The sequence below is a fragment of the Heterodontus francisci genome, unplaced genomic scaffold, assembly GCF_036365525.1.
Source record: "Heterodontus francisci isolate sHetFra1 unplaced genomic scaffold, sHetFra1.hap1 HAP1_SCAFFOLD_128, whole genome shotgun sequence".
In the NCBI taxonomy this organism is placed as follows: Eukaryota; Metazoa; Chordata; class Chondrichthyes; order Heterodontiformes; family Heterodontidae; genus Heterodontus; species Heterodontus francisci.
In genome coordinates this window covers 3,114,962-3,131,333 of record NW_027141423.1, presented here as the reverse complement: position 1 = coordinate 3,131,333, position 16,372 = coordinate 3,114,962, and positions in this window count along the sequence as shown.

The window sequence follows — 16,372 nt, the reverse complement described above, 5'->3', positions numbered from 1 at the left end:
CAACGCTGCCCACAGCCAATGAAGGAATTAAAGAAAGTCGCTATCAAACATGGAAATCAAAGTAATAAGATTCATTCGTAGGTTTGATTTCAACATCTCACAATATGAGCAGTACACAGCGGGAAATGATGAACCTTGTAACTCACATGCTCATGTGTTTTGTGATGAATGTCCTGAGGAAATGAATACAGTAGAAAAAGGTTTGTTTTTATTATTATTCATTCAGGGGATGTGGGCGTCTCTGGCTATGCCGGCATATATTGCCCATCCCTAATTGCCCTTGAGAAGGTGGTGTTGAGCTGCCTTCTTGAACCGCTGCAGTCCATGTGAGATAGGTACACCCACAGTGCTGTTAGGAAGGGAGTTCCAGGCTTTTGAACCAGCGACAGTGAAGGAACGGCGATATAGTTCCAAGTCAGGATGGTGTGTCACTTGGATGGGAACTTGCAGGTTGTGATGTTCCCATGCATCTGTTGCTCTTGTCCTTCTAGGTGGTTGAGGTCGCGGGTTTGGAAGGTGCTGTCTAAGGAGCCTTGGTGCGTTGCTGCAGTGCATCTTGTAGATGGTACACACTGCCTCCACAGTGCGTCGGTGGTGGAGGGAGTGAATGTTTGTCGATCGTGTGCCAATCAAGCGGGCTGCTTTGTCTTGGATGGTGTCGAGCTTCTTGAGTGTTGTTTGAGCTGCACCCATCCAGGCAAGTGAAGAGTATTCCATCACACTCCTGACTTGTGCCTTGTAGATGGTGGACAGGCTTTGGGGAGTAAGGATGTGAGTTACTCGCCGCAGGATTCCTAGCCTCTGACCTGCTCTTGTAGCCACGGTATTTATATGGCTACTCCAGTTCAGTTTCTGGTCAATGGTAGCCCCTAGGATGTTGATAGTGGGGGATTCAGCAATGGTAATGCCATTGAATGTCAAGGGGAGATGGTTAGATTCTCTCTTGTTGGAGATCGTCATTACCTGGCACTTGTGTGGCGCGAATGCTACTTGACACTTATCAGCCCAAGCCTGGATATTGTCCAGGTCTTGTTGCTTTTCTACACGGAATGCTTCAGTATTTGAAGAGTCGTGAATTGTACTGAACATTGAGCAATCATCAACAAACATCCCCACCTCTGACCTCATGATTGAAGGAAGGTCATTGTTGAAACAGATGAAGACGGTTGGGCCTAGGACAGTACTTTAAGGAACTCCTGCAGTGATGTCCTGGAGCTCAGATGATTGACCTCCATCAACCACAGCCATCTTCCTTTGCGCTGGATATGCCTCTAACCAGCAGAGAGTTTTCCCCCTGATTCCCATTGACTCCAGTTTTGCTAGGGCTCCTTGATGCCATACTCGTTCAAATGCTGCCTTGATGTCAAGAGCAGTCACTCTCACCTCACCTCTTGAGTTCAGCTCTTTTGTCCATGTTTGAAGCAAGGCTGTAATGAGGTTAGGTGCTGAGTGGCCCTATCGGAACCCAAACTGGGTGTCACTGAGTAGGTTATTCCTAAGTAAGTGCTGTTTGATGGAACTGTTGATGACACCTTCCATCATTACTGATGATTGAGAGTAGACTGATGGGGCGGTAATTGGCCGGGTTGGACTTGTCCAGGTTTTTCTGTACAGGACAGACCTGGGCAACTTTCCATATTGACGGGTGGAAGCCACTGTTGTAGCTATACAGGAACAGCTTGGCTAGGGGTGCGGCAAGCTCTGGAGCACAGTTCTTCAGGACTATTGTCGGAATATTGTCAGGACCCATAGCCTTTGCAGTATCCATTGCCTTCAGTCGTTTCTTGATATCACATGGAGTGAATCGAATTGGCTGAAGACTGGTATTTGTGATGCTGGGTATTTCAGAAGGGGGCCGAGATGGATCATCAACTTGGCACTTCTGGCTGAAGATTGTTGCAAATGCTTCTGCCTTACCTTTCACACTGATGTGCTGGGCTCCCCCAACATTGAAGATGGGGATATTTGTGGAGCCACCTCCTCCAGTTAGTTGTTTAATTGTCCACCACCATTCACGGCTGGATGTGGCAGGACTGCAGAGCTTAGATCCAATCCGTTGGTTATGGGATCGCTTAACTCTGTTTATTGCACGCTGCTTATGCAGTTTTGCATGCAAGTAATCCTGGGTTGCAGCTTCACCAGGTTGGCACTTCATTTTGAGGTATGCCTGGTGCTGCTTCTGGCACGTCCTCCTGCACTCTTCATTGAACAAGGGTTGGCCTCCTGGCTTGATGGTAATGGTAGAGTGGGGGATATGCTGGGCCATGATGTTACAGATTGTGGTTGAGTACATTTCCACTACTGCTGATTGCCCACAGCGCCTCATGGATGCCCAGATTTGCATTGCTAGATCCGTTCAAAATCTATCCCATTTAGCACGATGAACAGCATCCTCAATGTGAAGGAGGGACTTCGTCTCCACAAGGACTGTGTGGTGGTCACTGCTACAAATACAGTCATGGACAGATGCATCTGCGGCAGGCAGATTGGAGAGGACGAGGTGAAGTATGTTTTCCCCTATTGTTGTTTCCCCCACCACCTGCCGCAGACACATTCTAGCAGCTATGTCCTTTAGTACTCGGCCAGTCGTGGTGCTACCGGTCCACTCTTGGTGATGGACATTGAAGTCCCCCACCCACAGTCCATTTTGTGCCGTTGCCACCCTCAATGCTTCCTCCAAGTGGTGATCAACATGGAGGAATACTGACTCGACAGCTGAGGGAGAGTGGTAGGTGGTAATCAGTAACAGGTTACCTTGCCCATGTTTGGTCTGATGCCACGAGACATCATGGGGTCTGGAGTCGATGTTGAGGACTCCCAGAGCAATTCCCTACCTACTGTAGACCGCTGTCCCGCCACCTCTGCTGGATCTGTCCTGCCGTGGGACAGGAAATACCCAGGGATAGTGATTGCGGTGCCTGGGACATTGTCTGTAAGGTATGATTCGATGAGTATGACTATGTCAGGCGGTTGCTTGACTAGTCTGTGTGACTGCTCTCCCAACTTTGACACAAGCCCCCAGATGTTAGTAAGGAGGACATTGCAGGTTCGACAGAGTTGGGTATGCCCATGTCGTTTCCGCTGCCTAGGTCGATGCCGGGTGGTCCGTCTGGTTTCATTCCTTTCTATTGACTTTGTAGCATTGCGGTACAACTGAGTGGCTTGCTAAGCCATTTCAGAGGGCATGTAAGACTTAACCACAGTGCTGTGGGTCTGGAGTCGCATGTAGGCCAGCAGATTTCCTTTCCTAAATGATATTCGTGAACCAGATGGGTTTTTACAACAATTGATAATGGTTTCATGGCCATCATAAGACTAGCTTTTAATTCCAGATTTATTAATTAAATTCAAACTCCACCTCTGCTGTGGCGGGATTTCAACTCATGTCCCCAGAGAAATGCTCTGGTTCTCTGGGTTACTAGTGATAATACCACTACGCCACCACCTCCCCAAGGGGCCCAACTCCCTCAGATCGAGGCTTAGTCTGACGACGGTGTGAGGCTGCTCGTGGCCCCCAGCTCGTTGGGATCGAGCTGTTGGGATCGAGTCTTCTCAGAGTCGGGTTGCTTGTGAATGCAGCCCAAAGTGGGTGGTAAACTCCATCTAAGGCTAAATACTGGCACGACATCGATAGTCAACAAGTACTGTAACGTAAAGTTGAAAAGAACTTTAAAGAGCTAAAGGGTTGGATAATGTGTGTGGTCATGATACCTCGGAAAACCATTGCATCAAAGGACAGTTGTCCCGACTAGGTCCGCGGATGACATATATACCAGAGCTTTCTAAACATTGGAGGCATGCAACAATTGTGTGCCATGCAGGAAAATCTACAGGAAAGATTAACTATTGGTTGAATGTTCAAAATGATGGCCAAGAACAAATATTCATGGTCTGGAAGAATGGGGTGAAAGGGTGCATGGTAAGGATGTGTAAAGCAAATTCTAATAGTGGGTCTGGAAGTGGTTCTTGTGTAAAGAAGTGATCATGCACTGGAGCATAGGAACATAGGAGTAGGAATAGGCCATTCAGTCCATCGAGCCTGTCTCGTCATTCGATATAATCATGGCTGATCATCCACTTCAATTCCTTTTTCCCACACTATCATCATATCCCCTTCTGTCATTTATATTTTGAAATCTGTCAGTCACTGCTTTAAACTTTCGAAATGACTGAGTTGCCACAGCCTCTGGGGTGGAGAATTCCAAAAATATACAATCTTCTGAATAAAGAAATGTATCCTCATTTCCGTCCTAAGTGGCTCCCCTCTTATTTTGAAATTGTGTACTCTGGCTCTAGACTCCCCATCCAGGGGAAACAACTTAGATGCATCCACCCTATCGACCCATTTAAGTATTTTGTAGCTTAGATCACTTGTCATTCTTTGAAACTCTAGAGAATACAGGCCTCGTTTCCCCTATACTTCTTCATAGGACAGTACCGCCATCCAGGGAAGAAGTATGGTGAACCTTCGTTGCACTCCCGCAATGGCAATAATATCCTTCCTAAGGTAAGGGGGCCAAAACTGCACCCAGCACTCTAAATGGTGTCTAACTAATGTTCTGTACCATTGAAGCAATACTTCACTACTCAAATACTCAAATACTCTTGCGACAAAGGCCTTAGCCATTATACCATTAGTCTTCCTAATTGCTTGCTGCACCTGCATGGTAGCTTTCAGTGACTTTTCGACAGGGACACTCAGGACCCTTTATACACCGACACTGCCTAATCTCTTACCATTTAAAAGAAACCTTGCACATCTATTGCTCCTACCAAAGTGGACAGCATCACAGTTTTTCACATTGTATTCTGTCTGCCACATTCTTTCCCACTCACTAAGTCTGTCCAATCCCCCTTGAAGCCGCTTTGCATCTTCCTCACAACATACATTCTCACCTAGTTTTGTGTCATCCACGTACTTGGAAATACTACATTTGGTCCTCACATCCAAATCATTGAAACGTATTATGAACATCTCGGTCCCAAGCACTGATGCCTGTGGTACCACACTAGGCACAGCCTGCCAACACGAGGGTGACCTGTTTCTTCCTATAACCTGCTTTCCGCCTGTTAACCAATCATTAATCCATGCCAGTATATTACCTCCGATCCCATGTGCTTTAACTTTGCTCACCGAACTCCTGTGGGGGACCTTATCCAAAGCTATCTGATAATTCAAGTATATCACGTCCACCAAATCCCCTTTATCAATTCTGTTAGCAACTTCCTCAAAAAAGTCCAAGAAGTTCGTCAAACATAATTTCCCATTCATTAGTCTCATATGCCCAATCAGATCATTATGATCCAAGTGTCCAATTACCACATCCATGAGAATATATTTTAGCTTTTTCCCAAGGACTGATCTAAGGCTAACAGGTCTGTAATCCCTGTTTTCTCTCTCCCTCACTCCGATAATGTGCAAAGGAAACTTTTAGTAGTGTTCCCGAAAGATATCAGCGTGCTAATAGTGGCCGTAGGTTGAATATATTTCACAAAGAAATGAAGGCTAGAGTGCAATTTCCAAATAAAACTAGCGATAGAAGTCCTCATGACCGTGATGTTTTAATGGCTGCCAATAAACTTGAGGATAAACGAATAAGAGAAGCATTGGAGAGTTGTCAAGTGTTTGGGGTTTATTCTAAGGTACCAGATGGGGGAAAAACAAGTCTTGTTACATAGATGGACTTGCACTGAAAACGTCTTTCCCGATGGAATTTACAAGGTAAAATTGAGGCTCGTTGAAAGGGATTCTGAAGAACAATTGGGTGATACAATGTTAGAGTGGACTCTCCCAAAGCTGGAAAATCAATCTTGCAAATCTTTTTTGTCTCCTTTGACCACATATTTATGGGAGCGTAGATCAATTGTCATGAAAGCCATATTTCTGTAGGGTGATGCTTTTCAAAGATGAGTGTTTCTGAAACCACCCAAAGGGACGCAGATGCATAAGGAAAACTATGGAAACTGAACAAGTGCGTTTGAACATTAATAATGCTTCCATGGTGTGGTATTTCTCAGTAAGATCTGATTTGTTGAAAATTGGTTGTATTGAACGAAAGGCAGTGGGTCAGGAAACCCTCCCAGCCAACTATTAAAATGAGGTTGGATAAATATGCCAAGGCCAGAACATTTCGGCCCGTTGTCCACGTGTTAGTGCTATTACCAGTACAGGGAGAATCAGTGAAAGCCCGTTTCAGTAGCTTGCACAGAGTAAAAAAGATAATTGACAATGTGAATTATATAATTGACACTGCAGAACGGAGGAAAAAAAAAGCAAAGTCAGGGCGACATTAATACGTTAAAACGGCTTCACAGACGGTAAGTGGACAAACAAAGAGATCTGTTAGACAGTTAGGAAAGAATAAGGAGAACGGGACATTAAAAACGAGTTCGAAGGAGGCATGGAGGATCCCCTAATAGAACCTTCTGCTGTCCAGTCAGCTAACACTGAAATGTTCCAGAAATGAGACAGCATGAGTCAATGCAAAATAAACAGGCTCCTGTTTAAATGCAGAACTGAGAAGGGACCTCAGACCCCTGCTCACAGCAGGAACAAACCAGGGTGCAGAACCCTAACCCTACATGATGTGGACACAGGAAAGACCCTTCCAATAGAAAAAAATATCCCTACATCTTACGTGCCAGGAATGTGAACCAGGTTCGGTTGAACAATCAGTAAATGCTGCAGCATAAACCGATTGAGCACAGTCAGAGCTCCCCAGTTGGAGTTCCCCAGTTGTGCTGGTGCCGAAAACTGATGAATCAACAAGGTTCAGAATCAATTGCAGAATGATTAATGCAGTGAACAGAGCTGATTCCAACCGAATTCCCCATCTGGAAGACTATATACAGGGTGGGAATCGCCACAGACATAATAAAATAGACTTGTTAAAAGGGTACTGGTAGGTTCCCTTAACCACCTAAGATGGTTTATTCCATTGATGGGCGAAGCCCATTGGATTAAGCAAATCCACCACACCTTCCAAAGGTTGATGGACCAAACAGTGGATGGCTTTCCCAACTGTGTAGTGTACATGGATGATCTGTTGGTGTGAATTGACACCTGGCGGCCACCTAGACATTTCGAAGCGCTCTTGCAATGGTTATGGGCAACTGACCATGTGGACAATCTAGTTAAGAGCGAGTTTGCTGAAGCTCAAATAATCTACCTAGCTGCGTACAGTGCATCAAGGATGAATGTTGTCCAGAGAATCAAAGGTACAGGCACTGATACATTTTCCCATCCCCGTGGCCAAATACAAAATAAAGTGTTTTTCTGAATGTATGGGTTTCACCACAAACTCGTCCTAAATTCAGCACTATAGCAGTCCCACTGACAGATTTGTTACAGAAAAAATAAACAAACGATGTGTGCTCAGGTAGATGCTAACTGTTTTCAAGAGGCTGGAAACAACCTTAACCAATGAACCAGCGATGGCAGCTCCAAACCTTAACAAACCATTTAAAGTGTCAGTGGGTGCTAGTGACCAAGGGGTAGGTGCCATCCTGCTCCTATTTTATGAATTAGGCATTGACAGACCATTTGGATATTTTTGCAAAAAAAAAAATAGATAATGGGATCCTGGATGGTGGCGAAGGAAGCTGTGGTACTGTTGCTAGCTCTTGAAAAAACTTTGAATTATTGGGTGTGTTCTCGTACACCAGTCGAGGAAGGTAAACATGCAGGTGCAACAGATGGTAAAAAAGGCAAATGGTATGTCGCTCTTCATAGCGAGATCATTCAAGTACAGAAGCAGGGATGTCTTGCAACAGTATTACAGGGCCTTGGTGAGGCCACACATGAAACATTGTGAGCAGCTTTGGTCTCCTTACTGTGGAAGCATGTTCTTGCCAAAGAGGAAGTGCGGCAAAGGTTTGCCAGACTGATTCCTGGGATGGCAGGACGGACGCATGAGGAGCGATTGAGTTTGTTAGGATTATATTGGCAGGAGTTCAGAAGAGTGAGGTGGGATCTCATAGAAACCTATACAATTCTAAAAGGACTTGACAGGGTATATGCAGGAAAGATGTTCCTGATGGTGGGGGAGTCTAGAACCAGGGGTCATAGTCTAAGGATACGGAGTAAACCTTTCTGGACTGAGATGAGGAGAAATCTCTTCACCCAGAGAGAGGTAAACTTGTGGAATTCGCGACTACAGAAAGCAGTTCAAGCCAAAACATTGTACTGCTTTTTTTTAAAGGAGTTAAATATAGCTCTTGGGTCTAAAGGAACCAAAGGGTGTGAGGAGAAAGCCAAAACAGGCTACTGAGTTGAATGATCAACCATGATCATAACGAATGGTGGAGCAGGCTCGAAAACCCGAATGGCCTACTCTTGCTCCTATTTTCAATGTTTCTATGACAAGTACCAGAAATTGCACTGTATAAATGCCGCACTCACACAGTAGCTTGAGACAGTGACAGGAACAGTAACTCATAAGGAAAATGCCACACTCACACACAGTACAGTAACAGTCAGAGAAACGGATAGTAAATGACGACCAATAAATCCCACACTTGCACATAGCAGAACTTTCAGAGATGTGCGTCAAAGCTGCTGAAACGTTCGGCCAAACATGGAACACCAGATAGGACACGCCACTCGTGGTGACAGCATGTCTTGCACCATTGTACGTTTTCTGCACTTCGTAGCACTTGCACCATTGGCTCGATGGAACCCAACAGAGCGTAAAGGGATAGATGCAGAGGAATATATTTCGCATTAAAATGCAATTGGATAAATACTTAAGACGGAACAAGTTGCACGAATATGGAAAACAGACTGGGAAATGGTATTAATTGGAGGGGTGAGGGCTTGGAGGGGTTTAAACACAAGGGTGAGAATATTAAAACTGAGGGACTGCAAGACCAGGAAAAAAAGTATGTCATTAAACACAGGGATGATGTGTAAAAGGGATTTGTTGTGTGTTGTGTTGTGAGCAGCAAGATTTTGGATGAGCTGCAGTTTATGGAGATTTACAAGTGGGAGGATGACCAGGACAGCATGAGGATCGTCCAATTTGATTTAACAAAGACGCAGATATGGGTTTATGTAGCAGAGAGGCAGATGTGAAGGCTGATTTTAGAGAGGCGGTACTCGGCAAGATTGTTGATAGAAGGAATGTGGGGCCGCAACTCAGCTCCGGACCAAAAGGATTCGCAAGGGAGCAAACGGTTTGGTTCAGCCTCAGACATTAGCCTGAGAGGGGTACGTAATCTGCTTTTATTTTACCATGAGAAAATGTCATCCATTGTCCCAGCACTTAGGAAACAAAGGGCAGTAACATAATGAATCATGGTTTACGGATCTAGTAGCTGGATATAGACACTGACTAAAAACATCACCAGCAGAAAACAGTGAGGCATAAATTTGTTGAACAGTAATACAGTTCACAGAGGTTTGCTGTTAATAGTTAGATACAGAGGTTTTGGATACAGGAACAAAAATAGCAGCAATGCGGGCAGAATAAATGACAAGAAGAGTACAACATTTAACCATGGTTTATGGAATTAATAGCTGGATGGAGATGATTACCAGGAACACCAACTATAGCAAGGATGGGATAGTAAATCGTTTGAATAACCTTCAGTGCATAAAAGATTCGATCAGTTAATGTCATCCAAGAACCGTCAGAAAGTTCGTCAGACCAATAGGAGAAACTCTTAGTTGTAACATTCCAATCTATTGTTCCCAGATTTTGGTCCATTGTTGTAACATTAAAATCAATGTTTCTTAGATTATGGTCCATCCTCTCCATCTCTCTGGAACTGCTGTTCCCTGTTAGTGCCGGAGGTGACACTCTGACACACACTATGGGACAACATATTGAAGACGTGCTTTATTAATAGACAAAGGAAACCCTCCAGTGACACAATTAGGAACACATGGAGACTGAAATTTGTTACGGTCGCTACACAAAGAAGTTCATTTAACCACTTTCAATCGAAAACTTTGTATACTAAATAAAGTATAAAAAAAACCTTTCTGAGTGGAATGTATGAGGGTTGCTAAGGGAAGACAAAGCAGAAAGAGCAGAGTCACTGGCCAGAATGCTTCAATCCCGCTCAGATATGGTAATTCTCTGAGAGGGCGGGAGATATAACAATATTACGCCCTGTCTAAAGCAGGACAGTTGGATAAGCCCTTTAACGATAGGCCAGTAGTTTAAAGTCTAACTATCGCCCCTTGACATTCAACGGCACTGAATCCCCCACCATTAACATCCTAGTGTTAACATTGACAAGAAATTGATCGGGCAATATGGTCCACTCCTGCTCCTATTTAATATGTCCTTATGCTCTTCTACACCCACCTCTCAAAGAGGTGCAATTCCCCCGTGACATATTTAATGAACACCCCATCGATAGTTGTTACCTTGGGATCTGCGTATGTCACTATCCTCTTTCATATCCAATATAATCATGGATTAATGTAAGATGTAACTGTCTACATTTGACCAGTTACTCTGCTGTTCACGTGCACAAATTTCGAGAAATATTGAGACCACACCCAAAGTCCAAATCGAACATTAATGTCTTTACCAGCTTTTGTAGGAAAACTAATTAGCAATATAGTACATCCGTTAGTAATACAATGCACCCGTTTGTCACACATACGTTACAAAAGGTTCGACATATATTCACCCGATGAGTGTTCACCTCCAGTTGCTTGTACCTTTCATCAACTTGCTAAATTTCTTGGCTGCAGCACCAATTCGGTCTTTAAAATAATCTGCATATCCTTCTTTCAAGGTGGGGAGGATGTTCCTTTAACAGGGTTGTACAGTCCTATCAAGATTCAATTTAAGCGGCAGCTGTACAATGATATGTTGAATTTCTTTTCTAAATCTTGCAGTTAAGCGGTGCATCGACATTGCCCTTTTGCTTTTTACTTCCATCAGTAATTTTTCATCACTTTTGAATTCTGCAGTTGGCTTGAGATCGCGATCAGCAGAAGCAACAGTCGCTTCTTTGCCTGGTCACACATTCCAGGACCAACAAGATATTTCAGCATTCAGAGACCCCCAAATTGTTGACGTCTTCAAAGTTGTTCTCCGGTGAATTAAAAACTGACTTCATCAGGAAGCACAGAGAAACACCCATAGTTGAAACTTATGCATTGAAAAAGAAGACAAACTTTGACAACCTCCATTGATGTCAGTTTTTGTTATCTTCTTGCAAATACCAAGTAAACTGTACACTGCTTAAATTAGCCGAATCTCTGTAGTTGAGCTTTAAAATCCAACCTGGAACAGACATCTTGATTCCATGTTCTTTCTATCAAGTTTAATCTCTGATAAGACTTGTTGAAATAAAACTTTTCACTTAGAGTCTAACAATGATGCAAAGCAAAACAGAACTTTAAGGTAAGGTTGCTCGTTGGTGTCAATCCTTGTTATGACACTTGGGTCTCCCGGTCAGACATTCCATATGTTGAAATATTATTTTCGTTTGAAAAGCCTTTTAGCCTTTACAATGTGTGCAGGTAGATTTGATCAGTTTCTGTACACTTGACTACAAAAAAGAGAATTCTGTATTTCATTTAAACTATCGATTCTGCTGGTTTAGATAGCTTCACATGACTCAACCACACATTTTGATGGAAATAGAAACATAGAACTACAGCTCTGTATAAAAATTACGCCACAGACGGAGGGAATTAAGCCCATCATGTATGCACTGGCTGAAAAAACTAGCCACCCAATTTAATCCCACCTTCCAGCACCTAGTCTGTAGCCTTGCAGGTTGCTGCACTCAAGCTGCATGTCCAGGCAACTTTTAAATTAGTTGAGGGTTTCTGCCTCCACCACCAATGCAGACATTGAATTCCAGACCCCAATACCCTCTGGGTGAAAAGGTTTTTCCTCATGTCCCCTCCAATCCTTCCACCAATCACCATAAATCTGGGCCTTCTGGTAATTGACCTCTCTGCGGGAAATAGTCCCTTCCTGTCTACTGCAACGAGGCCCCTCATAATCGTGTACACCTCAATTAAGTCACCCTTACCCTCCTCTGTTCGATGGAAAACAACCCTAGCTGATCCAATCTTCCTTCATCGTTGCAACTTTCAAACCCTGGTAACAGACTTTTAAATCTTCTCTGTACTCTCCCCAGTGCAATTATGTCCTTTCTGTAATGTGGTGACAAGAACTGTACACAATATTCCAGCTGTGGCCTAACCAGCGTTTTATACAGTACCAGCACTACATCCCTGAGTTTGTATTCCATACATCGACCAACAATGGAAAGCATTCCATATGCCTTCTTCCCCACTCTATCTACCTATCCTGCCACCTCAGGGACCTGTGGGCATGCACCACCATCTCTCTCACTTCATCTACCCCTCTCAATATCCTTCCCTTTATTGTGTGTTCCCTTGTTTTGTTTGCCCTCCCCCAAATGCATTACCTCACACTTCTTCGGATTGAATTCCGTTTGCCACTTTTTCCACCCACTCACCCAAACCATTGATATCATTCCGGAGTATCCAGCCATTCTTTTCAATATCAACTACACGGCCAATTTTTGTGTCACCAGCAAATTTCCCAACCGGACGACCTACATTCAAGTCCAAATCCTTAATATAAACCACAAACTGCAAGGCAACCTGTGGAACACCAATTGAAACAGCCTTCCATTCGCAAAAACAAGCATCGAATTCTACACTTTGTTTCCTGCCACTGAGCCAAATTTGGATCCAACCTGCCACATTCCCCTGCTTCCCATGGGGTTTCATTTTTCTCACCAGTCTGCCAAGTGGCACCTTGACAAATGCCTTAGTAAAATCCATGTAAACCACATCCACTGCACTACCCTGATCAATACTTCTTGTCAGTTCCTGAAAAAACCTCAGTGAAGTTAATAAGACATCAGGAAAAAGGCCTGGAAATACTCAGCAGGTATGGCAGTATCTGTGGAGAGGGAAGCAGAGTTACCGTTTCAGGTCTGATGAAGGATCACAGATCTGAAACATTAACCTTGCTTCTTTCTGTACAGATGCTGCCAGAGCTACTGAGGATTTTCCATCAATTTTTCTTTTTATTTCAGATTTTCAGCATCTACAGCATTTTGCTTTTAGTATTGTAAGACACCACCTTCCCTTAACAAATGTATGCTGACTATCCCTGATTAATTCTGCCTTTCTAAGGGGCAGTTTACCCTGTCACTCAGAATTGATTCTAATAATTTACCCACTACCGAGGTCCGACCGAGCAGCCTATAAATATTTGCCAATCTCTCGCATACTTTTTAAACAATGGTATAACGTTCCATCCTCTGGTTAACCTCCAATCCTCTGGTACCTCGCCCATATTCAGTGAGGATTTGAAGATGATCCTCAGCGCATCTGCCATTTCCTCCCCCGCTTCCTTTAACAATCTAGGATGCAATCCATCTGGTTCTGGCGAAAAATCCACCTACAAGGATGTCAAATGCTCCAGTACTTCCTCTTTCATTATTCTTATCATATCTAATATTCCACAATCTTCGTCTTTTGTAGCAATATCTCCTTCGTCCCTCTCATTTGCGAAAACAGAGGCAAAATGAAAACTTATTAAGAACCCTGTGCAAGCCTTCTGCATCCAGGCATAAGTCCCTTGTGCATCTCTGATAGACCCTATCCTGTTCTCAGTTATCCTCTTGCTCTTCATGTACTTTTGAAGCATATTTGGATTTTCCTTGATTTTACCTGCCAGCATTTGTTTTTTTTTTATATCCTCTCTTTGGTTTTCTAATTTCCTTTATACTCCTGCACTTTCTATACTCCTCTCAGCTTTCTAAAATAGTAAGATTTTTTCGACTGTCAGAAAATTTCTTTATTTTCTATAATTTCCCCTCTATGCTTCTAAATAACCAGGGCCTCCAAATCTGGACATACCGCCCTTTATTTTTATGGGCACATGCCTACGCGGTGCCTGCAGAATCTCGTTTTTGAATGCCTATCATTAGTTTGCCATTGATTATCGTTCACGTAGGTGTATCAAATCCATTTTGGCCAGGTCAACACTCAATTTCGTAAAATTTGCCTTCACCAAATTTGAAACTTTTACTCTTCTTTTATCTTTGTCCTTTTGCACTAGAGTGCTGATTCGGGGCTGCATTAGAGTGCTAAAGTGGGAGGTTTGTGACTGAGGGACTTCTGTGAGGCGGGAGTGAGGAGCTCTTTTCATTTCCTCCCTGTACTCAAAGAGCGTGAGGGGAGGCAAGACTTTCCAAAGAGCGCAGCTGACTGGCGAGAAAGTTCTGGTGGGTATTTTTCAAACTGGATTGAATTGGAAGTCATTATTTTAGCAAGACTTAATTGATTTTTTTTTTATTATAATGGTCTTCTAAAGTTTTAAATTTAAAGGGTTTAGTCATGGCAGGAGAGCTTAAGGCCATGGTTTACACCTCTTTCTGCATGTGGGAATCCGGAAACATTTCCAGCCCTGGGACCGGCATGTGTGCAGGAAGTGTGTCCAGCTGCAGCTCTTGGAAGCTCGGATTTCAGAGCTGGAATGGCGGCTGGAAACACTGCGGAGCATCCGTGAGTCTGAGAGAGTCGTGGATAGCACATTCAGGAAAGTGGTCACACCGCAGCTGAAAGGACGTGAGCAAGGGAGGGAATGGGTGACTACCAGGCAGATCAAGAGAAACAGGCAGGTAGTTCAGGAGTCCCCTGGGGTGCCGCTTGCAAATCGGTATTCCATTTTGGAGGCTGATGAGGCTGGTTCCTCCAGGGAGTGCGGATAGAGCCAAGCTTCTGGAACCACAAGCAGCTTATCTGCACAGGAAGGGGGAAAGAGAGGAAGAGCAATAGTAATAGGGGATTCTATCGGCAGGGGAACAGATAGGCGCTACTGTGGCCGGCAACGAGACTCCAGGATGGTGTGTTGCCTCCTTGGTGCCAGGGTCTGGGATGTCACTGAATGGAAGCAGGGCACCGTGAAGGGGGAGCGTGATAAGGCAGAGGCCATGGTGCATGTTGGTGCCAATGACATATGTAGAAAGAGGGTTGAGGTCTTGCATCAAGTATTCAGGGAGTTAGGCACTAGACTAAAAATCAGAACCTCTCGAGTTGTAATCTCTGGATTACTCCCAGTGCCACGTGCTGGCGAGTATAGAAATAGGAGAATAGCACAGATGAATGGGTGGCTTAAGAGTTGGTGCAGGATGGAGGGTTTTAGATTCCTGGACCACTGGGACCGATTCTGGGGAAGTTGGGACCTGTACAGGTCTACATCTGAGCCAGAGGGGGACTAACATCCTTGCTGGCGGGTTTGCTAGTGCTGATGGGAAGAGTTTTAACTAATTTGGCAGGGGTAGGGGACGCAGACTCCTAGCAGAATAGGGAGACAGCTAAACACAGGAAAGCAAATAAGTCAGTGGGAATACAGTGGAAGTAGGTTTCAAGGGAGAAAGAACAGGATTGATGGCCTCTACTTCAATGCCAGGGGTTTTACAGGGAAAACGTATGTGTTAAGGGCAATGTTTGACACGTGGAATTGTGATATATTAGCCATTACGGAGGCATGGTTGAGGGAGGGGCAGGATTGGCAGCTCAATATCCCCGGATATAGAATCTTCAGGCGCGACAGAGGAGGGGGCAAAAGAGGAGAGGGCATTGCAATATTAGTTAAGGAGTCAGTTACTGCAGTAAGGAGAGATCATATCTAGGAGGGGGCACCAAATGAAGCTTTATGGGTAGAGTTTAGGAATAAAAAAGGGACAGCCACATTGCTACGTTTTTATTTTGGACCCCCAGATAGTCAGCGGGAAATTGAGGAGCAAATATGTGTGCAATTCGCAGAGGTGTGTAAAAATAACAATAGGATAATTATATTAGATGATTTCAACTTTCCCAACATTAATTGGGATAGTCATCGTGTTAAGGGTTAAATGGAGTGAAGTTCTTAAAATTTATACAGAAGAACCTTTTTAGCGCAATATGTAGAGGATCCAACAAGGGAGGGTGCAGTGCTGGACCTAATTCTGGGAATAAAGTCGGACAGGTGTTTGATGTGTTGGTGGGGGCGCATTTTGGTGATAGCGACCACAACATGGTACAATTGAAGCTTGTTATGGAGAAAGAAATAGAGATGTTGCAGAAAAATGTTTTGGATTGGGGGAGAGTGAATTTCAGTAAAATAAGGCAGGAGCTGGCCAAGGTAGAATGGAAAGAGTTACTTGTTGGGAAATCTACAGAAGAGCAGTGGGGGGCATTTAAAAAGGAAAGCGGGAAGGTACAGACCCAACGTGTTCCCTCTCGGGTAATAGGTAGGAGCAAAAAGCCCAGAGAAACATGGTTGACCAGAAACATTCAGGGTATGCTGAGAAGGAAAAGAGAGGCGATTAGCAAATACAAGGAGAGCAAATCAACGGAAGCATTCGTGGA